Source organism: Cricetulus griseus (genome assembly GCF_003668045.3).
Source record: "Cricetulus griseus strain 17A/GY chromosome 1 unlocalized genomic scaffold, alternate assembly CriGri-PICRH-1.0 chr1_0, whole genome shotgun sequence".
NCBI lineage: Eukaryota > Metazoa > Chordata > Mammalia > Rodentia > Cricetidae > Cricetulus > Cricetulus griseus.
Genome location: NW_023276806.1, coordinates 77507503 through 77531748, shown reverse-complemented (window position 1 = coordinate 77531748; position 24246 = coordinate 77507503). Strand labels below are relative to the sequence as shown.

The 24246-nt window shown below is 33.6% G+C and overlaps 1 protein-coding gene across 3 annotated transcripts in view; it reads left to right on the top strand.

Moving 5' to 3' along the window:
• Positions 1-24246, top strand: part of Fstl5 (follistatin like 5) — a 507741-nt gene that overhangs the window by 159665 nt on the left and 323830 nt on the right. The window lies entirely within an intron of this gene.

Here is a 24246-nt window from a genome sequence, read left to right as displayed (position 1 = left end):
AATATTAAATCATAAATTCATAATTGAGAAATACTAGAAAATGGTCACTATTTAAAGAAGGTAACAGATACACTATTCATTACTTGTTTGATTTTAAGTTATTCCTATTTGTTTTATAACTTAAATTTACCAAGTACGTTTGGTACATGTATTTACATTATCAAAATAGATTTAATTTGTATAACCATGCTTATCAATTGATTGATTTCAGTTGTGCTTAGAATGTAGGTTAATATATCTGTCTCTTATTAAATATTTTATGCAGTTTTACCTGTGTCTAATTTATTGTTATTAAATATTGGAATGTCTCTGTAGCTATCGTAGTATTTACTGAAAATGAAATGTATAAATAATTTTACCCAAAATTTTCTTTAATGATGTATGACTTGTGGAACTATAGGTACAATATCTCATAAACACATTTATTCTCTAAATTGGCTCCATCTACATTCATTCCATCATGAAATATTGGCTCTAGCTGGATATAAGCAGTAAAGTCTGTTTATTGGCATCAGCTGTTTCGTAGTAATGTTCAACATAACTTGAAATGTTCTACTTTTACACAGTTCCTAGCTATTTGTTTGTGCTAAGAGACTCTTGCCTGGAAGTCATTTATCCATTAAGGGGCTGCTAAACTGTACCTACTCACACTGGCACTACAAGTAACATTTCGTGACACTGGGTCAGTCTGTCACACAAAAATCCAGATACAAACAATGCCAAAACAAAGAAGGAATTAAACCTTTTATGAGGAAGTCAATGGAACAGAAACCTTTTGCCATTTGCTGTGCTCCGAATAAAACTGCCATAAAACGTTCTGTGCCTTAAATGTACATCAAAAACAGAAGATCTTGGCCATCTGGTTGTTATGTTTATCTGTGCACTATTTGAGTGAAGTCTCCTATTGTTTCATTTTTCCTTGAATAATCTGAACAGGTATTTTCATATCACATTTTGTGTTTTTAATACGACTTTTAAATCAGAGAATTAAAGAAGCTAGAGTTGAAAATGACTGAAGGTGATATTTTTAAACACATCAGTGAATATCATGAGCTACTTTGCATATATATTTATGATGCCTTTTTTTACTAAGTGAAGTTTCAAAAATGTTTATTTTATGTTTAAAAATTCTTTTATACCATTTCAGAAAAAGTAAACTTGGAGGACTAACACAGAAATTTTTATTTATATACTTGTTTGGTGTGTATTAGTCATCAGAAACGCAGGCTGATGGTGAACTTAATAACATGGCCACTAATAAAGTTGGCAAACTAACTCAAGTGGACCAACAGAAGTTGTTGTTTCTCTGAATTCTTTTAGCACTCATCAAAAATACTTTAATTTCATAACTTTTTGGTGAATTTATGTTAAAAATTTCTAAATTTTCTGATACAAACAGTTGCCTCCCTTTTTTTTCATTAGCTTAACACAATGTTTCCCCTAATAATTTTAAAGACATCTGAAATGTACTTTCTGGAGTGCACATGCTTATAGAGTTACTTGTCCTTTATAAATAGATATTAGATTCACTATGTATAGATGTTTAATATGAAAGGAAAATGATCTTAAGATTAAAATAATATTTAGGCTTAAATAATCAAACAGTGGGGATTTTATGAAGACCACTAAACAAATGTGTTACATTATAGCATAATGCATGAAAGAACAAATCATTTGCTTATCATGTGGGAGAAAAAAGGCTCAACACCCAGATGAGAAAGACAGAGAAAGAAGGAAATAATTAAAAATTATATAATACACACACTCACATATGCACACACACAAATATATATATGAAATAGAAAGAAATTAAGAGAGAAAGACAGGAAGGCAGGCAGGCAGGAAGGCAAGAAAGAAAGAAGAATGAAGGAAGGAAAGAGAAGAAGAAAATTAGAAAGCAAGTTTTCAAATACTTAGAACTTGAGAAGGCAGCAGTGAAAGACAAGGAGTATACCGTTGATAGGCAATCATTTAAAGAAACTTACAGCAATGTCATGGAACAAATTCATTATACTGAATCTTTGTACTGACAGGAAGTCAACAAGCTCAGGGAAATGTAAATGACCTACAGGATTAGACCTGGAAGTGAATCTTGAACTCAATTAGGAACAAATGAATTCTGTGTTGATCTTAAGTACATAATTGGACTATAATATTTTGCATTTCACATTTCCCCTCTGGTAATGACTTCTATGTGCATATTTACAGTCATTTAGAAACACTCTGACTTTAGAGGTATTTGTAGAGAATATATCATACATTTAGCAATTCTAGATTATTGGAACCAAACAGTGGTAGAAGATTACTGAATTTATAACTAGAAGTTCAGTATTTCTTCACATTAAAAGAGTTTGGGAATACACATTTTATTCAATGACATTTGAAAACAATAATTTTGTAATTTTGATCAAGTATGGAATAATTATGTTTAAATTATATCATAAATATATTTATTGGATAGTTAAAATACCATTTTACTCTCATTTTCTTCATCTTCTGTCAATATTAAATGTTAAGAAGTTAAGTCAAATATTTATACAATTTATATTGGTAAGTTATATTTTTAAACTCTAACTTATTCCCAGTTTCAAGTATTGCATCTTACTCTTTCATGTTACATTTTCTATGACTATATGAACTTTTATTAATATTTGTGAACATGGTATTAAAGAAGGCAACAACTCAAGACCATTTTAGTAATCCAAATACTACTACTAACTTGAGGCTGATTAGGCACAGTGTTGGTCATTATTGATCAATAGAAATGTTATTTCTCTAATTTTCTTACTATATTGTTTTCAGTTGCCAAATATAACAATGATAACTTCAAAATATTAAAATGTTAAAAAACTTTTAAAACAAAACCATTAATTTTCAGTCTTGACATATGTTTTTAAAACTCCAGATAAGGAAAGTAATAATTAATCACATTCCAAATATAAAACTTCAATAATATTTTTAAACAATCAGTTTGAGAATTGTTCTTCATTAATTTGAGTTATAATACTTTTTAAAAATTGATTTTTCATGTGTGCACAGTTATTTCAGACAACATTTGAAAATTTGTTATTTATAAAAATTAAAACCAAATGTAAAAGGTAATAGTTTTGTATGTTTTCCTCTAGATAGCAATGAGCAAGGAAAATATTTATACAAAATTGCATTCAATAAATTAAACTAGGTACGTCCCTGTACATTATAAGCATATTAAGATTAATTAGAAGTGCTACTCCTTTGATGGTGTTTAATGAAAATATTTAAACAAAACATATTTAGCTTGCTTATGGTTGCAAAATATCTGCAATCCCCAAATCTCAGAGTTAGAAGAAGGAGACTCAGGAGTTCAAGGTTATCATAACCTATGTAGCCAGTTTAAGACTAGTCTTAGTTACAGAAGTGCCTGTTCAGAAAATTAAACAAACAACAATAATGTAAAAATTAAATAAGTGAAGAATGACTTCAGATTAATGACTATCAATAATGTACAGTAAATTTTAGAACAAGATTCAGAGTGTTATATGTAGTGATTTATCAGTCACACAGTTACATCAGATTCAATACTTAGTGTAGCATGTATTCAAGCAGACCATTGACATCTAATATATTTTCCACATGATAATCAGCTTATGGACCGCTTCTAGTCATAATATGCATATCAAATGTTTTCAATAATGATTTTTAAAGTTATCCCCTGAAATCTGGACCTTGGCTGTCAATACATTTTTTTCAGTGTATTTTTCTCATAGCCTAAACTAAGTGGAACACTGATGAATCTCAATGAAAGATTTCATCACTAGACTCCGGTCCTGAAGCACAAGTAGATATATGTGAAGAAGTAGGGGGTTTCATCATTTAAACAACTATTACAAATATTTAATCAACATCACATTATAGGCAAATTAATAGAATTGCTATGGTTTTCATTGGGATGCAAGTCAGGTTATTGAAGGCAAGCTTGAAGCAGTAGGCCAACAATTGGAAATATAGATACATGATAGAGGCACAAAACTAAGTGTCTCTGTCACTGAGATATGGTTGGAAATGAGAGTAAACTTGGAAGATCACAGAGCTCAGGAAAAAAATTATGATGCAACTTATGCTTCAGAGCATGGGCAATGTCCAACAGAAGATATAACTAGATGTTTAATGCTGGTACAAAATATACATTAAGAGAATACACATTAAGGCAGTGCTGAGGCATAGAATTTAAACAGGAAATTTGTAAATTGATAGAATCATGAACTGGATTAAATGTTTCTGAGTTGGTAAGGCTATGAGTGGGGAAATGAACACTGATTTGGAAATTGTTAGGACATTTGTGACTTGGGAAAGAGTAAAGAGACAGAAAATTAGCCCTGAGGAAATGAAATTGCAAGTGAATTATAACTTTACTTGAATAAAAACAGGAATGTGTCAATGTGACTGCCAAGAGAGGCATGTGGGTAGTACATTAAAGTAGTCAAGGGAAGGGTAATAGGAAACAAATTGGAGATAATTGAAGAAGAAAGAGTCTGTGTTGGCCAGCAAAGTTAGGACCTGAGGCACAGGGGCAAAGAACATTTCTTACCCACAGTTCCTGAAAAAGGAAGGAGGTGATCTCATGGTCATGAACTTATGTACATTTTCCATTACAAAGTGTCTTTGTGCATCTGGGATTTTTGTTTTTTGTTTTTTGTTTTTTGGGGTTGAAAATATCTGGGGAATAGGTTTTGAGTAGTGGAGGAAATGCTGGCAGACAATAAACAAAGCAATTAGAGAAAAGTAAGATTTCACATGGTATGGGTGCAATCAAGTACCATTTCCCACTTGGGGGGAAGGCTGCTAGCGAGGAAGAAATAAAGCAGGATTTCCCACAGTTGTCAAAATCCTGTAATACCACAGTTTATAAACTCAGAGCAAGAATATTCTGTGTATTTCTTATATAAGTAGGAATAGTTGCTTATATTAAGGCACCAAAAGGACAAAACGTGAATTTTAGCAAAGATTCTAATTTTAACAAGAGACAGGAAGGGTGCAAAGCAATGTTCCCCAGTTCTCTCCTGGAAGGAATATCATGCTTTCTTCTTTATGTATATTCTTAATTTGGAAAGCCTTTTGAAGTGGTCTTTAGCACACACAAGAGGCCTCTGTTATCCACATTTTTTTCTCTCTTTCAACAGTTTCAAGAATGCATGATCCACCCCAGTTTGAATGGAAAATCCCAGAAAAAAAATACATTAGTTTAAATTGCTTACCAAATTGAGGAGGATAAGTAAATCTCCCGTCATGGATCATCTTGCTCTCTCCTGGCTAGGAAATGAATTAGCCTTTCTGTTTCTTGCATCTTCAATGAAATTGATATTCATCTGTGAATTATTTAGTGTACACCTGGGTGATCACACCACCCTTAGAACTATTTGCAGTGCTGTGCTCATGCAACTCTTATTTCACTTAATACTGCCTATGAGTCATAGATACTAGCCCTGCAGACATGGAAAGAACAGATACAAGGGGATTCCTTTCAACAGAATGTTTTTTTTTCTAATAAGGATAAAAAAATTACTGAAACTGTCTATGCCACTCATCACACTTCATGTCAATACACAGGCAATGTGAACATTCAGTTCAGTAAAGCTTTGTTAAGGAGAAAGATATAGCATGCTAATATGACTTTCACAATAGCATTTCCATAATTGTTTTAATTTATCCAAATGTTATATTGTACTTAATATATAAAATAATTTTTCAAAGATACATATTATAGAAAAGCAATAAAGATGGTACAATGATGGGGAAAATCCTTCTTTGTATATGTTTGTCTTATTGGCTGATAAATAAAGCACTGGCCAATAGGGAAGCAAGATAGGCAGAATTAGGAGAGAAGGAGGATTCTGGAAAACATAGTAAAGAGGGGTTGCCAAGTGATCGCTGGCAAGAGAGGATGCATGCCACCAGCATCCTCAATAAGATGTCTTTATAAAATATATAGATTAATGGTTATGGTTGATAATTAAGACTTACCTAGCATATAAGAAATCTTAGTTATTAGCCAGCAGCATTGTACCTAATATAAGTCTGTCTGTGTTATTTGGGGGCCCTAACATGCCAACAGAACTCAGACAGCTGGCAGAAAGCGTTATTGTTACAAAATGATAGTTTTAGCCATTCTTGGAATATATGAAAGATCACTGAAGACCAAAGTGAATTTCTACATTGTGTTCCAGATTGTGTCATCATTTCCTAATGCTGTCATTCATTTTATATCAGTTCTTCTTTGTTAAAATAATTAGTCATGGAATCTCTTTAGATGGCAAAGCATGCTACATCTTTTTAGTCCTTTGGAAAGCTTGCAGTATCACATGGCTGGATTATCTTGATGCTGCTTCCATTTCTGGTCTATTAGCAAGCACTCACAAGGGTACAGGAAAAAATTATCTAAAAAATTCCCAGGTATGATAGAAATATTTCTTGATACATAGCTCTCTATAAGGGAGCATAAATGTAGAATTAATTTGTAAATATACATAATGCAATATTATTTTGTTAATATGTACATAGACAGCATATATGTAATTCAACATAATTAAGAAAACTTGTTTTAAAACATGAATAACTGGGGATAGTTGAACATGCACTGAGCAATGGATTGTGTTGCTTAGTTAAAGCAGTTAGTTTTTGGAAGTTTCAAGTAGCTAAATTTTTTTCTAAAATTTCTACTTTTTTATTTTATTTTTTAAATTGTTTTTATTTCAATTAGAAACAGGATTGTTTTACATGACAATCCCAGTTCCCTTCTCCCACCTGTCCTCCCCTACCGCCCCCCACAACTAAAACCCTATGTATCACATATCCTTTCTGTTCTCCCTGGATGGTGAAGCCTTACATAGGGTGTCATCAGTGTCTATTGTATCCTTTGGGATAGGGCCTAGACCCAACCCTGTGTTTCTTGGCTCAGGGAGTTTTCCTCCACATGGAATGGGCTCCCAAGGTCCACACCTATGCTAGGGATAAGTACTGAACTTCTACAGGAGGTCCCGTAGATTTCTGAGGTTTCCTAACGAAACCCATGTTCCTGGGTCTAGATCAGTCCCATGCTGGTATTCCAGCTATGTCTGGGGAGCAAGAGTTCCAGGACATTCAGGTAAGCTGTTTCTGTGGGTTTCACCAGCCTGGTCTGGACTTTTAAACATGATCTCTGTGTGTGTGCCTTGTTTAATTCATTTATTTCAAATTATGTTGAAATATAGATTGATTTAGATAACATACATTTTCAGAACAACTTGTATATAAGTCATTTTTTAAGAAGGAAGACATATTAAAAGATTAAAAGGCTTTCTGAAAATAATGAAAAAATGCATGTGATTTTGATGAATTTAATTGAAAATCATATCAAACATTGAAATGAATATTACATAATTAGTTTTATAGCTATTCAAAATGATATAAGCATGTTGTGTGATATTTCCTGGGAAGGTGAGAACAAAAGTTTGTTACTTCTAGATAAGGTACCAATGACAGACCAATTAAATAGATCTATCAAAGTGAAACTTGATACCAAATGAATTTTAGGGTGACTTGGAGGAGAATGAAAAAAGGAGTACTTAAAGGATCTTGGGCTGCTTTAAGGCAACTGAATCACTGACAAGTCCTCAGCAGAATGGGTGTCAGCTCTTGGCATGACTTGCAAGCAGCTCAGAAGCTGGGTGTCTCTTCTCCTTAGCAGCCCATTCTTCATATATTCCATTGGGAAGGGAAAGCCATTGTGAATCTGGAAGGCTCATGGGCTTGCTGATGTTTGTGAGATGTTTACTTAAGTCATAATGAGCCTGACTCCAGGTTAGAATTTTTCCATCTGGAGGAAGTCGCCATTCAACAATACTTACTAAAAATATTTTGTCAAAATCATGTTCATCATCAAAGACTTAATAATCATATTTTTTGTAACACAGACTTCATGTAAATCCATTTAGTATGCTGATAGATGTGAATTAAGTACATATGCTTATTAAAGGTCTCATTACCTTAAAACCTTAATGTTGTATTCAAAGATGGAGACATGATCTGGTCCTTATTTTAACCTGCTTTGCGGTGATGAGTGGTTTGACAAATCAACTAATTTACTGTTACATTTCCCAATGTAGGAAACCCTTCCAGATGAATGTCTGTTAGGAATATTGAAATAACTTGATGTCAAAGGACACCTGTCTTTTTGTTAACCAAAATATTTTTCTGTAGTATTCAGGTTTTACATTGGAGTCAGTCATCATATATAGACATTCCTTTTTTAGTAACAACTTGTAATTATTGAATATGTTCCAAATTAGAGATGGGGAATATATATATATATATATATATATATATATATATATATGTGTGTGTGTGTGTGTGTGTGTGTGTGTGTGTGTGTGTGTGTGTTGTGAATAATTAAATTAATAAAATAGTGTGGGACAGATGGAGAATTAATTGTGCCTTTCACCATATATGTGGATTTTCTATACCTATAACTGTTGTGAAGTGTTGCTTTCATAAGGATACAGTATTGTTTAATAAGAATGCATGTCTTGGGGCTGGAGAAATGGTGCAGCAGTGCAATTTCTCTTTCGAGTCCTGAGATTTGACTGCCAGCATCTGCATGGCAGGTCACAATCATTTGTAAGTCAAGTTCATGGGGATTATGTACTCGCTTCTGGCCTCTTAGGCACTGCATGCATGTTGTGCATGGTCATATATGCAGGCAAAACACACACACATATATATATAAGATTAAAAATAAATAAACCTTTAAAAGTTAATAAATATCTCTGACTTTTAAGATAAATGTAGACACCACGAATGATCTTGATTATTCATCCTGACATTTAAGAAATATATATATGAGTGTGTGTGTGTGTGTGTGTGTGTGTGTGTGTGTGAGTGTGTGTGTGTGTGTGTGTGTGTGTGTGTGTAATGTAGATATATATACTAACAATTTGGGGTGAGAGATCTTGATCTATTAATCTTCAGGTCACCTTGTTGTTCTACTCAAACATAGTGAAAGTTGAGGCAGGGAGGCAGGGAGCTGAAATTTCAGATATTCCAAGACTTATCAGAAACCAATATTTAATTTATGCATTCCCATGAAAAATATTCTAAAGGAAACTGTGTATGTAAGATAAATCAAATGTGCAACCAATAGAACAAATATTATAGATTTACTACTTTTGGAAAAATATACCCGGCTTTCATTTATAGGGCTTTGTGTGGAACATTAAGGAATGTATAAACCTAGATACCCTGTGATTTTAGAATCAGAATAATAAGTATGGTATTTAGTTGTGATGACAGTCTACAAAGCCTAACAGTAGCATTTGGGAATTTAATTAAATTTATTTCACAATTTCTTTCAAATCCTGAAGAAAAATATTCCTGAGTAATATAACACATGTTTGGCCTTTAGAAATTTTGACAAGTGGAAACATTTAGCAACAGCTTTTGCTCATTGATTCCATAGTAAACACTCAAACCAATTCTTCTATAAATGTTTGGCTGCTGAGTCTATGTCTACTGGCACCAACAGACAGGAAAATCAGCATAAAGAACATCTATAAATATATAAAAAGATTATGTCACTCCTTTAAATGTAATTATATTTGTTTTCCTTAAAATACAAAAAATAAGTGCCTCAGCCATATTCTAATTGTTTGTCAGTTAAGGCATTATCTTTAAAACAATAGATCTGTATTTGACTCCATACCATATTAAATGCAAATTTATCTCCAATATACTTGTTTTTGTAGTTCAGAAGCAAGGCCTCTATTTCCCCCTACACACACACACACTTTTCCTTCCCCTATAGATATTTTCATTGTCCCATGTAGGGAGTAGACATTGTCTCCTGAGGTTTGAAAGCAGTATCTGAAAAAAAAATTGACAGTGTTAGTTGATGTTTCAAAGGTGTGACAAAATACTTGACATAATTTTAAAATAATGATTTATTTCAGTGCCTTGTTTCAGTTGGGTCAACCTCATTCTCTTGTGGCTCCATTGCTTTGAGCTTGAGGATAATCAGATACTCAAGCTGATGAGTTTGGCTGATGCATTTGATACAGGGGCCTGCCCATAAATCTCAGAATGTGACAGGAAGAAAGAAAGAAAGAAAGAAAGAAAGAAAGAAAGAAAGAAAGGAAGGAAGGAAGGAAGGAAGGAAGGAAGGAAGGAAGGAAGGAAGGAAGGAAAGAAGAAACAAAGAAAAGAAAGGGCTCAGGATAATATTATATACCTTTCAAATTGTGATTAACCCTTATTCTCAAATCCTCACCTTGTAGCTTCTACCACATCTCGTAATGTCATCAAAATATAAATCCATCAATGGAATAAGCCATTGATTAAATAAAAGCCTTCAAGATACAATCATCTTCCAGTGATTAGACCTAACAGATGATAAACGATCTTTTAACTCATAGCTTATGGGAGAATATGTCATTTCTGAACCACAATATAAACCACAAATTAAGGAAATGCTTTAATTTTACTAAAAGTTTAAAAGTCTTAATCTATTATTGATTGTGTTAATCTGGACATGTTAAGGACTAAGACATCATAGATACAACATGTAACAGTGGAGACTCCTTGCCTCAAGGTTGTTAGGTAAGGACAGGAGGAAGATGAAGGTCCTAGAGATTCCAAGAACCTTCAAGGCAAACACTTTCTTCTATTCTTTTCCTATTGCTGTGATAAAATACCATGGCTAAAGAAACTTCCTTAAGTTGGTTTTAAGAGTGGAACCAGTATTTATCCCTAATGCATGAATGGAGTTTGGGAGCCCATTCACCATGGAGGAATACTCTCTCAGCCTAGATACATAGGGGAGGTCCTAAGACCTCCCCCAAATGATGTGGCATACTTTGATGATGCCCCATGGAAGGCCTCACCCATCCTGAGGATTGGAATGGGGGTTGAGATAGAGGGTTTGGTGGGAGCATGGGAGGATGGAAGGGAGAGGGAATTGGGATTAATATTAAAATAGGATTATTTCTAGTTTAAATAAAAATTATATATAAAATAGAGTTTGTTCTGACTCACAAATTTAGAATGCAACTCATATTTATGGGCCAGTCAAGGTCATGTGACCTGACTGAAGCTGGTAATATTTTATTCACAATCTAGAAACAGATCAGTAAATACATGTTGATGCTCATGTTTCAACATTTATAGCATCCAGAAACCCAGCTAGGGACTCTGGCCAAAAGAGTGGCCAGGTGTTCCTGTCTCAACATAATAAGGAAACCACCAATAGTATGACCAGAGTCACGTATTCTAAGTGATGCAAGTTTTCTCAAGCTGACAATTAACATATTATAATCCAAGTAGCCTAAGTCCTTTCTCCTTGAACTTTAAATTCTCTATGACCTCCTAATAGTGTAAAAATCTGGTACTAAGTTTTTATCATATGCCTAGGGGATATCTTAGATCCTAAAGTAAAGAAATGTGATAGAAATTCATCATTTATGTTTTTTTTTGAAAAAAGACAAGGCATAAACCATCTTTGAATTTCATTACTATAATGTTTTATTAAAGATCAGAATGAAAGAACCATTAAGTGTGTTTTAGATGGAAGTTTCTATTCCACCCAATCCTGCAGCTGTTTAGTCACAAATAAACACTCAAAAGCTTATATTGCTTATAAACTGTTTGGCCAATGGCTCCATCTTCTTATTGGCTACCTCTCTCTTAAATATTAACCCATTTCTATTAATCTATTTATCTCCATGTAGCATCAGCTTACCCAAGAATGCCCAGGCAACCTACCTTCCTTATGGCTACATGGCATCTCTCCTTCTGGTGACTGCTTCCCTGCCATTTCTCTTCCCAAAATTCTTCTTTTCTGGTAGCCCTACCTATACTTCTGGCCTGGATACTAGACAATCAACATTTGTTTATCAACTAATAAAAGAAACATATATTCACAGCATACAGAAGTACCTCCCCCATCAGTGTGTAGAAAGTAAATATGTTCCAACTATATTTTCAGTCAGACTAATGTGAAGATCAGTTGTAGAAAGTGTCTAACTACTCCAAATCTGTCTTTTCCCCAAGCTACTTAATAGTTACCTTTCCTTTCAACTGCTCTTGCTCCCCTTCACCAACACACTTGCTCCCCTTCACCTACACACACACATGGTTATTCTTGATGGCACCATATCTTCACAGAACCCACTCTGTTTTCCTGCCATTTTCTGGCTGAAATTACATGTACCTCATCTTCTGGGCACTTAGGTTTCTTTTCCACTCCCCATGTGAAATTCACATCTCTGCTCACACAAGGGACTAAGAGTATTGACTTGGGAACTTGGTAGAAGATCCTATATGGTGGAGTCTAACTTCAGAATCCATACTCACAATTAAAACATTTTTGTACATGTGGTTTATGAGGCCACAGTAAAAAACACACGTACTTTTTTCATCCCCTTTTGTTCATCTTTGCTTTCAATGATCTGTGTCCTTTTCTGTTTCCCAATCTGAGTCAGGACTGTCTATTTAGCCATTGGTTTTCCATAGGTTTGAGGATCAATGGCTGAAGTTTTGCCTGTATTTCCTAGGTACCCGTGAGTCCCTGTACCCAGGCTTCAATTCTTTTAACAGGGGAGCTGTGTTTTGACTATTTCTTACTTTTTTAAAGCAAAATACATACTGATCAATTTTAACCATAATTTTCCAAAAGGAAGTCTTTCCTTCATATTATATCCACACAATTAAAAAAAAAAAACATTTAGGAGCATCTTATTTTGGAACCAAAATGACTGCTTTAGCAGCAACACTGTGTGAGCATATGCTGGCCATATTCCTTCTGACTAATCATACCAATTACACATGAGTTTGTGCTGCACATGCGCCCTATCATCAATCAAAGTCAACTCTGACACGAGCACTATTTATAATGACTTTGCTTATGGAATTTAAAATAATATGTAAGGAAGCTACATGAGAGCCGGACAATGGTGGTGCTCTTTCTTAATCTCATCACTCAGGAGACAGAGAAAGGTCAATCTCTGCCAGTCAAGGAATAGACTTGTCTACAGAGAGAGTTCCAGGACATCCAAGATTACACAAAGAAACCCTCTTAAAAAAAACAAAAAAGGAACATAAAATTATTTAACAAAACGATCAATTCCCTTACAATAATTTGCTTTCAGTAAACTTTTATAGATCAGCTTTATTAAAACAATATGTACCAATTTCCCATTACTATGATAGATTTTAACAATGAATTCATGATAGTCTGCAAGATTTAACTAATTCAGAAATATATATATATATCATATACATATGCTTATGCATACCAATCTTAATTTAAATTTAGAATGAACACCAATACTGGAAATCTTTGTTTTCTCAAATGTGACCCACATCCAATGACTTCTTTTGAATGAAAAGTATTCACACCAGATAGTATTCATTCATTGCTGTTTGCTGAGGATCCACTAATATTTAGCTGATATAAATTGCCATGTACATTTGTTTTCCTTGAATCTGCAAATAATTATTAGTTTAGCATTTTTGTTGGGTAAATATGTATGCGTATGACGTCACAATTTTGTGGGTTGTTTTTTGAGTTCCTAGGAAATGTGAAATGTTCTCTTTCTTCTGAAGTAAGTAAATAAAATGACTCTCTCTCTCTCTTGTATACTGAAAGTACCTGTGATTTTTTAATTATTGAGAAGGATTATACCTTTCATAATAAAATATTATGTCTTAAGAAAAAAATGAGTGGAATATTTTTCTAATGTTCTTGGATTAAATTTTTAAAGTATGCACTTCTTTCTTTCAATTATCAAGTCCTGAAGTATTTGAGGATGTGAGCTTGTGAAAAATTTTAGTAAATGAAACTTGTGACTCAGCTGTTTTTAGACATGGATTCATCACATTCATTACCACACCCATGGTTCCAGAGACACGCCAATGATAACTAAGAGCAGAGGCTGAAGTGAGGACAGTAGCACAGCATCCAGTAAGTCTTATGAGCTTGGGCATTTCTAAGATATCATACCCAAAGCTGCTAATGAAAGCTGAGCAAATTTAAATTTCAACATTTATGCCTCAAATTTTTACAAAAATTCAGATTTTCCCTTACAGGGCTATCTTAATGTTCTTGAAGGACAGAGAAAGAAATGTATTATCTGATGCTTTCTCACAACTGTGATTTGATTACAATTACTGCTAATAAAAGAGGTGAAGACATGGAACATTCAGAAGTCACAGATTGACATTTTACAGATCTTGAGGTTTATTTTCGGTTAGTGGGTAATCTTTCTTCCTATGAATCAGAAGAAGTATCTGTTATGACTCCTTAGGAGAATTCATATTATTTCCCAAAGAGAGACTACTGTAGGAAACTGCAAACTTCCAAATTCTCTGTATACTCAGTAAAATTTATGTGTATTTTTTTGTGAAAATCTAATGATATGTACAACCTTGAGCTATCTGGATTTCAATAAAATACTTGCAAGCTTGTTATTTTTATACTATGCATTTTATTAAATTTCTAATGGAATTTAAATAAGTACATTTTAACAAATTATATCTTCAATAATGACAGAGCAGTAAAATTTTGAAAGCATAGGTTATGTAATAAAATGAAGAAATAGCTAACAGACATTTGTCATTTTACTGACAATTACAGATAAAAGATGTAATGGTTTTCATAGGAATTTTTCTTGTATGTAAAAAAAATAAATTATCTTTTTATGCAGGAAGGAAATGGAAATTATATTTGAGAAGAACACTTTGGGCAGGTCTCTTCAACAGTATCTTTTAAACTTATTTAAAGTGATGACATATAAAATGACGAGAGTAATTCCCAGAGGACCTAATGAGGAGAAATATTGAATGAAGAATTTGAACAAAAAATAGATACTGGGATCTGATAACAGTTAGGAAATGATCTAATAAAGTAATATCACAAAAGTTTAGAAAGGTGCTTGACAAAGTCTAGCTTCAACTTTCTCTCTAGTAATAGCCAATAATCACTTGGATTAATTAGACCTCAATCTTCAACCAGGTGAGACCAATTATAAACATTAACTGTTTATAAATGTTATCAAATTAGCAAGTTATCAAATGTGAGGGGATACTATAAAATCTAAGAAGGATTAAGTTCACCAAGAAAAGTTATATTCTGAAATTATTGAAACAGAAGCATAGTTTTATTCAATAAATCCATTATTGTGTTAACCATCATGCCACCTGTTCTAGGTTGCCCATGTACCACTTTTATTAACTATCCTGAAACAATTTTTTAAATTTTTTTCATTATATCATGTAATACATTATTATTAATTTAGTTAATGAATTAAATAATTAATCACTAATTAGATTGAGGAAGATATTATTCATCCCTTTTCTTTACCACTGACACTGATTTTTCTTAAGCAATGTAAAGGAACATAATATACAGGAAGATAATAGCAATGTTTCCTCACCTTGTCAGTGGTGGTGAGATCTCACTGGACCTTAAAGTCATTGGTCCTCTGGTCAATGACTAGTACATAAAAAAAGCATGTGTCATTTGAAATATAACATTAGTAGTGTTTTGTGAAGATGTTGTTTTCCCCATGCAGTGGTATTGGGAAATGTTGGAAGTTTTAAAAACCTGGACACAGTGGGAGGAACTTAGGTTATTGGGAGGCATGTCCTTGATAATGGGACCCCAGTCCCTCCTCTTCCTCTGTCTTTACTTCTCAGCTGTAATGAGATAAGAAACTTGGTGTGCCATGTGCTCCCACCATGATGTACTGCCTTGCCACAGTCCAAAAGCAACAAGTCAACTGAACATGGACTGAAACCTACAAAACTGTGAGCCAAAATAAAGCTTTCTTCTTTTTAAATTGGTTTTCTTAGGTACTGCTGTAGCAGAATGCTGAAAAACATTCTTTTTCTCCCTCATTCTCTTTCTCTGTGTATACATAAATAAATATTTCTATCTCTATATGTATGTGTATCTGTGCATATAATATATATATATATATATATATATATATATATGTCCACACATTGTGTGTGTCTTTATCTCAGTAAATATCTTAGAGTTAAAAGTATTTTAAAGTAATTTTGAAGCATTGACAGTAATAAATATTTGTACTGTTTTCTGTACTCTGCCCTGATTATCAAATAGAACCGTAGCAGGCAACTCTACACCCTGTTAAATCAGCTCAAAGAAACAGAATATCAATTCTTCTTGTGTTTTTTGAAGCTCAAGTGTTACTACTACTTGTAATCAGATTCACTGCCATGCAACTCTGTACCAGTAAAAGGGACATGACCCTTTTAAAATTAATTCTTTTTGGACAGTAGGAAGGATAACCAATTCCATGACTGGAAACGAAATGATGAAAAGCAGTATGGCAAAGAGATATAAGACAGGGATCCTGGAGTTGGAATTCCACAGTCCTCCCTCCCTTGCTAGTATTAGCAAGTATTCAGTTCAATGCTATATTCTCCAATTGATAAATAGAAATAATTAGGACACATGCTCCACCTAATAATTGAATTCATTGAATATGTAAATAAAATATTATAAAGCACACTGCTATGATATAGTGACCACCAGGCAAATGTGAGCTTCAATATAATTGTTTGTCTACACATGATTTGATTAAGAAAATGCTGACAAAACCAAGACAGATATACTAAAAATATTGTGTATATTTTAAAATTATATCATGATGTCTTGTCTAACAGAAGATACATGTTCAATAAGGGATGTGACACATGTTCACATCACACAATTACCATTGTGTATAACTACACAAATAATTAATGAACGATACATCTTCAAATTTTTTGAAATGCAGATATATGGCTATCCCTAAAATAATTTATGTGCTTATAAGTTTTTCAAATACTGTAAGATATTGAGCATTATGATGTGATAAGTCTGACATGACACAAACATTGATTAAAAAGAATTGTATGATATTCAACCTTCATACATCTGTCTTTGTTTTCTTGGGTCACATTTGACAGCATCATATTATGGTAGACAGGAAATTAAACTCTAGGTCAGACATGAGAATAAACCATATTTGTTAGGTCAGTGTGAATCTATTGAAGCATTATCCTAGATTTAAATTGCCTGATAATGTGTATAACACTGATTTAATTTGGTGTTGATACACTTGAATGTCTAAGGATGGTCCTGTATAATGGCCTCCACATCCAGTTACTTTATAAAATAGTTCATAAGAACTCATATAAAATTTATCTATTGTTATTCTGATGTATATAGTTGTAACTCCAGGAATTCTCTTGGGACACATGTAATATTAACTTTTGAGATGTAAACAGTAGGCTTCAACTACGATGCTGGGAAAAAATTAAAATACCAGGATTAATGAATTTTACAAATAGAGAAAATGTACATTAATAAAACTGTGGTTAATGATTTAGAACATGGAAATTCTTAAGGCTGATTGTTAGTTACTGCTGATAGCACAATGAGCACACCACCACTGTCTTCACTAGGTCTATCTTTACAGGTCTTGCTAGGTACTTAGAAATTACTCTGTTACTCAGAGCAGAGGTGAGCTGCTTTGGCTCTTGTCTTGGGCACAACTTCTGCCTGCCCACTCTGGGATCTCCTGTCCTGGGTTCTACAGACAGGTAGACTCTGCCCCTGAGGACCAAGTAACCCTGAGTCTGTTGAGGTAGCTGGGCTACTCACACCCCTACTCAGGGCAGAGCTGAGCTGAAAAAGCCTTTGAGAAAAATCCAACACCCCTTCATGATAAAGGTCTTGGAGAAATCAGGGATAACAGGAACATACCTGCATATAATAAAATCAATACACAGTAAACCAACAGCTAACATCACACTAAAGGAGAGATACTCAATGGGATTCCTCTAAAATCAGGAACAAGACAAGGCTGTCCAGTCTCTCCATATCTCTTCAATGTTGTACTTGAAGTACTACCTAGAGCAATAAGACAACAAAAGGAGATCAAGAGAATACAAATTGGAAAGGAAGAAGTCAAGCTTTCACTATTTGAGATGATATGATAGTGTACATAAGTGACACGAAAACCTCTACCATGGAGCTCCTTCAGCAAATAAACACCTCAGCAAAGTCACAGGATACAAGATTAACTCAAAAAAAGTCAGTATAGACAATAAGAGGGCTGAGAAAGAAATCAGAGAAACATCTCTCTTTACAATATCCACAAACAATATAAAATATCTTGGGATAACACTAACCAAACAAGTGAAAGAGTTGTATAGCAAGAACTTTGAGTCATTAAAGAAAGAAATTAAAGACGATACCGGAAAATGGAAAGGTCTCCCATGCTCTTGGATAGGTAGGATCAACATAGTAAAAATGGCAATCTTGCCAAAACAATCTAAGATTCAATGTAATCCCCATCAAAATACTGGCACAATCCTTCACAGACTTTGAAAGAATAATTCTCAATTTTATATGGAGAAACAAAAGACGCAGGAGAGCCAAAGAACACCCGTACAATAACAGAACTTCCGGAGCATCTTCATCCCTGACTTAAAGCTCTGTTATAGAGCTATAGTCCTGAAAACAGCTTTGTATTGGCAAAAAACAGACAGGTAGATCAACAGAATTAAATTGAAAGCCCTGATATTAACCCATAAACCTATGAACACCTGATTGGTGACAAAGAAGCTAAAGATAAGCAATGGAATAAAGAAAGCAACTTCAACAAATGGTGCTGGCATAACTGGATGCTGGCATGTAGAAGACTACAGATAGATCCAAGTCTATCACTATGCAGAAAACTAAAGTCCATATGGATGAAAGACCTCAACATAAATCAAGCACACTGAATTTCTTACATGATAAAGTGGGAAGTACCCTTGAATGAATTGGTACAGGAGACAAATTCCTGAGCATTAAACCTGTAGCTCAGACGCTAAAATCAACAATTAATAAATGGGACATCCTGAAACTGATAAATTTCTGTAAGGAAAGGACACAGTCAGCAAGACAAAATAGCAGCCCACAGAATGGGAAAAGATATTCACCACCCCAATATCCGACAGAGTACTGATCTCCAAAATTTACCAAGAACCCAAGAAACTAGTTTCCAAAATACCAAAAATTCCAATTAAAAAGTGGAGTCACACAACTAATCACTGAACTGAACTGGAATCCAGTTGCAGAGAAGGATGAGTGAAGAGCAAAGTGGTCCACACCAGGCTGGTGAAACTCACAGAAACAGCTGACCTGAACATCAGGGAACTCTTGATCTCCAGACTGATAGCTGGGAAACCAACATGAGACTGATTCAGATCCCAGGAACATGGATTTCAGTGAGGAAACCTCAGAAATCTACGGGACCTCCTGTAGCAGTTCAGTACTTATCCCTATCATAGGTGTGGACTTTGGGAGCCCATTCCACATAAAGGAATACTACCTGAGCCAAGACAGACTGGGGTGGGCCTAGGCCCTATCCCAAGGTCTACAATAGACTCTGATGACACCTTATGGAAGGCCTCACAATCCATGGGGAGCAGAAAGGATTTGGGATAGGTAAGGTTTTAGTTGTGGGGTGGTAGACTGGAAGGAGAAGGGAACTGGGATTGTCATGTAAAACAATCATGTTTCTAATTCAAATAAAAAAATCTGCAAAAAATAGTGGGTTACAGAACTAAATAGAGAATGCTCAACAGATGAATCTAAAATGGCTGAAAGACACTTAAGAAAGTGCTCAACATCATTAGCCATCAGGGAAATGCAAATCAAAACAACTCTGAGATGCCATCTTACACCTGCCAGAATGGCTAAAATAAAAAACACCAATGATAACTTATGCTGGAGAAGATGTGGAGAAAGGGGAACACTCCTCCACTGCTGGTGGGAATGCAAACTTGAACAGCCACTTTGGAAATCAGCATGGCTATTCCTCAGGAAAATGGGAATCAGTCTACCACAAGATCCAGAAATTCCACATTTAGGCATATACCTAAAAGAAGCACATTCATACAACAAGGACATCTGTTCAATTATGTTCATAGCAGCATTATTTGTAATAGCCAGAACCTGGAAGCAACCTAGATGACACTCAACTGAAGAACAGATGGAGAAAATTTGGTACATTTACACAATGGAGTACTACTCAGCAGAAAAAAATCAATGGAATCTTGAAATTCACAGGCAAACGGATGGAACTAAAGAAACCATTCTGAGTGAGGCAGCCCAGTCACAAAAAGACAAACATGGTGTGCACTCACTCATATCTGGATTTTACACATAAATCAAAGCATTATCTGCCTACAATGCACACCACTAGAGAAGCTAGCTAACAATGAGGAGACATACATGGTCCCCTAGAGAAGGGAAAAGGCATAAGATCTCCTGAGTAAATTGGGAGCATGAGGGGAGGGGAGAGGGAGCTAGGAGAATTAGAAGGGGACAAGAGGGGGGGAGGAGAACATAAGGGCACAGGAAGTTTTGTAGCAGGAAGAATAGAGGAGAGAAAAATAAGAGATATCATTAGAAAGAGAGCTACTATAGGTTTAAAGAGTAATCAGGCACTCTGGAAATATCCAGATATCTACAAGTGTGACACCAACTAACCATTCTGCATTCATTATGCCGTTAGAAACATGAGATGTAAACAATGAATTTAACATTAGTATGTAATACATAACTTCCAAACAATCTCAATATGTTAAAAGCTAAGTGATGACCTAGGTATTTCATTATCTGTCTTCAATTTAAAACAACTGCTAAAGGAATCATTTCTTTTTTATTTAGTCATTTGAGCTTCTCTTTAATTATGTTCCTTGCTATGCAAATGGCACATATTCATTTTATTCATGCTTAATGGTTACAAGTACAGCTATGCACTCATCATTCTAGATCCAGCCTCTGCCTTTTCTTAAAAATAGGTTGTCAATGATCACATAGGCAGAAGTATTATTATGATATGTGTGTGCTTAACCAGATGGTAAATGGATATATAAGAATATATCCATTTTCTTTTCTGTAAAACCAAGTAGAAATTTACCTATGATGCTAAAACACAGATTGTATCCTCCTAAAGCCAGCACTTATTCATTTATTGTAAGACACAGAAATGAATGTATGTACCCATTAAATATCATTCAAACAAACCTTTGAAAAATGCACTTCCAAATTTGAATACTTTTAGTGAAAAGGAAAGTAAGATGCAAAATAATATTTTATAATGTTTGCAGTTCATAACGAGTTTTTCAAATAAATTTTTAGAAATTTACACTTACAAGATTGTTCTTCAGCTGTTAAATTCTTAGGTTAAGAGCTCTAGGTATATTAATTTTTATGGGAATTTTTATTTGCAATGTACAATAGAATTAGCAATAGCTTATATATGTAAATGTCTGTAATTAATAAATATAACATTATTTGATCCTTTTAAGGCTTATTATAACACCACAAGCTTATTTGCATTTTATTATTCAAATTCATTTACCCATTGTGACTATTTGGATTGGTGTATTCAGTATATATTGGAACCCACAATCATTTTCATGGGAAGATAAAGCTGAAGTTATTATATTTTTTGAAAACGGACTTGGGTGGTATTCATATAGTGATTGCATGGAAGGAGAATTCCAAAATATAAGGCCACTTACAATGATTTCTCTCTATTTTACTTGTTTTCTGAAGTCAAGGCAAAGAGAAGTATTGTGAATTCTATAACAGAGAAATAATCTTGGATTTCTTAATTGACTAACAATGTTAACGGCAATTTTTTAAACTTGAATAACAAAATAAACATTCAGTTTGCTTGTAAATAACAATGGAAAGGAGAAAATAGGCCAAAAACCAAGTCAAAATTACACTTGAGTGGAAAAGTAGGTAGAAAATAATTGTTGGTCATATTTCAAAATATGAATAAATTTTATTAACTAGAAAATAGCACTTAGAGAAAATTATATAACTTTAAAATCTAAATTATTAAATTAAATTTTAATTGAGATTACTTACAGTACTTATCACATTCTAAATGTTAGTAAGCAGCTGTTTAGCAGTGCTGTTTAGGGAGTAGCATCAAGGAAAACAACAACAACAAAAAAACCCGCCTGTTCATTAAGGAGGCATCCCACATCTTCATGTCCAATGAATCATCATCAAATTATGACTGATTATTAATTATATCTATTTAAATGTAAACTGATAATAAAAGTTTAACTAAATGTCAAAGACAGTATCATGTTTGTATCATCCATTGTTTATTTGAATATTCATTATGTTAGTATAAAAGCACCCTATTAGTAAGAAAAGCCAATGAAATTTCTAATTAAATGCTTGTAAAAATCACCAAGGTTGAAATCCCTTGATAAATTATTTACAAATGAGCCAATTCTTATTTCAAATAATGTAGGATATTTAGATCCAATGTGATATATGAAAATGTGCATTCTTGAATCTGTTAGATTCTAGCCTCTGATTTTAACCTTAAAAAACATGCTCTTTTGAATTCAGAGACATTTGTTTGTTCCATCTTGGGTTTCTGCTATATTTTATGTCATATATTCTATTACTTAGTAGTAGAAGGATAGTAAGGAAAACCTAGGTAGGTATTAGAAAACCAAGCAGAAAATGGCAATACTACTATTCCATTCAATCACCTTGCTGTGCCTAACTGCATGTGTGCCTCATTGGGAGCAAAGGAAGAAAACAAATGCTGTGATGAATGCCAGTCTTTCCTGGACTCAACATATACCTTTGGCTATTTCTTAGAGAAATACTTCAACTGCCTTCAATTAGATTTTAAGGAAATTGGTTAATAAATTTCGAAAAGGGAAAGGAAAAAGAGACTTGGCAGGAGAATAAGAACACAAGAAATGGATGAGTATTCATTTTGTTCATTTGAGATCTTGGTGTATATGTGTGATGTGGGTGCATGAGTTTATGTCATAGCATGTCCTTAACAGACAACCACTTCATGATCAAACTTAGAATGTTTAGAGTGCTAAGCAAGAGCTTTTAAATCACTGAATTGTCTTGCTGGCCTTAATATTGTTTTTTTAAGTGTGATGTGTAATGTCATTCTTTCTGGACTTCAGTGTCTTCTTGTAAATTGTAAGGATTATTTTGTAAAAATCAATCAGTAAAAATAGACTATGATTTGAAAGAGAGCAAGAAAAGATATATAGGTAGTTAGGAATAGTAAACAGGAAGGAGGAAGAGATGGAATTATAGTTCAAGAAAATAAGAGAAGTTAATTTTAAAATATATGGATTGTACTATGTATATACTGAACATCTTTTATGTGATAGATTTTCTATATTATTTAATTTTACAATGATTTGTCTTAAAGGAAAAAGTGAATTAAATTGGAGGATTGATATATTCAACTATCTATATGATATTTAATAATGAAAAATATCAATTATCTTTGGTTTCCTCTTACATGAATATAACTACAGGAGAAATTAAATATGAAATCCTATAAACCATGAAAAGACAGTGATCTAGAAAATGAAAGCTACATTATCTATTATTCAGGACATTGTGAGAAAAGATGAAAAGTCTACACAGCACTTAAAATTAGCTAAGTAAGTGGGCTCAGTACTACAAGAAAAGAAGATAAATAGATAATAGAGATGGATAGGTAACATAATTGAAAATGTTAACTAGAGAAATAAATCATATGTAGCCCAGAAGTGCTTGAATATTGATAAGCTGAGCCTGAGAGTGCTTGATAATGTCGCAAATTTTTGTTGTAACTTTTACTGTTCTTTCTTGCTGAAAAACCTCAATGTTGAATTAATTTTACATATGCTTAAACAATTACCTGATTGCCTTAAAACATACAGTACTATGATTAATATCAAAATTATTTTCCTTGTATTTCCAACCTAGAAATTCTTGATATAAACATACCTGTCTAAATTAAACAGCATGATTGAGCTTAAAGCACATAGTCCATGCCTTGTTCTTCTGATAAGGGAATGTAACACTTTTGCAAAGGTGACAGACCTTTAAATACACTGAGCCTCTCCCTAATGAATGAATAGCTAATGTTGGCTTTTTCAGATTGTAAAAGGTAATGTTATGGAGATGTAGTCTTTGTTGTTGTCTACTAGGAAATTTCTTTATAGCTTAAAAAATGCTGTTTCCTTATATATATAATCATGACTGCAGAACAAAGAACAGATTTGTCTTAATGCCTCTTAATGGTTATGAGTATGAATGCATGTAGGAGTTTTGGAGTTTTGATGTCTAAAAATTTCATTAGGTTACTGGGGCATACTTTAGTTTATATCACTATTTAG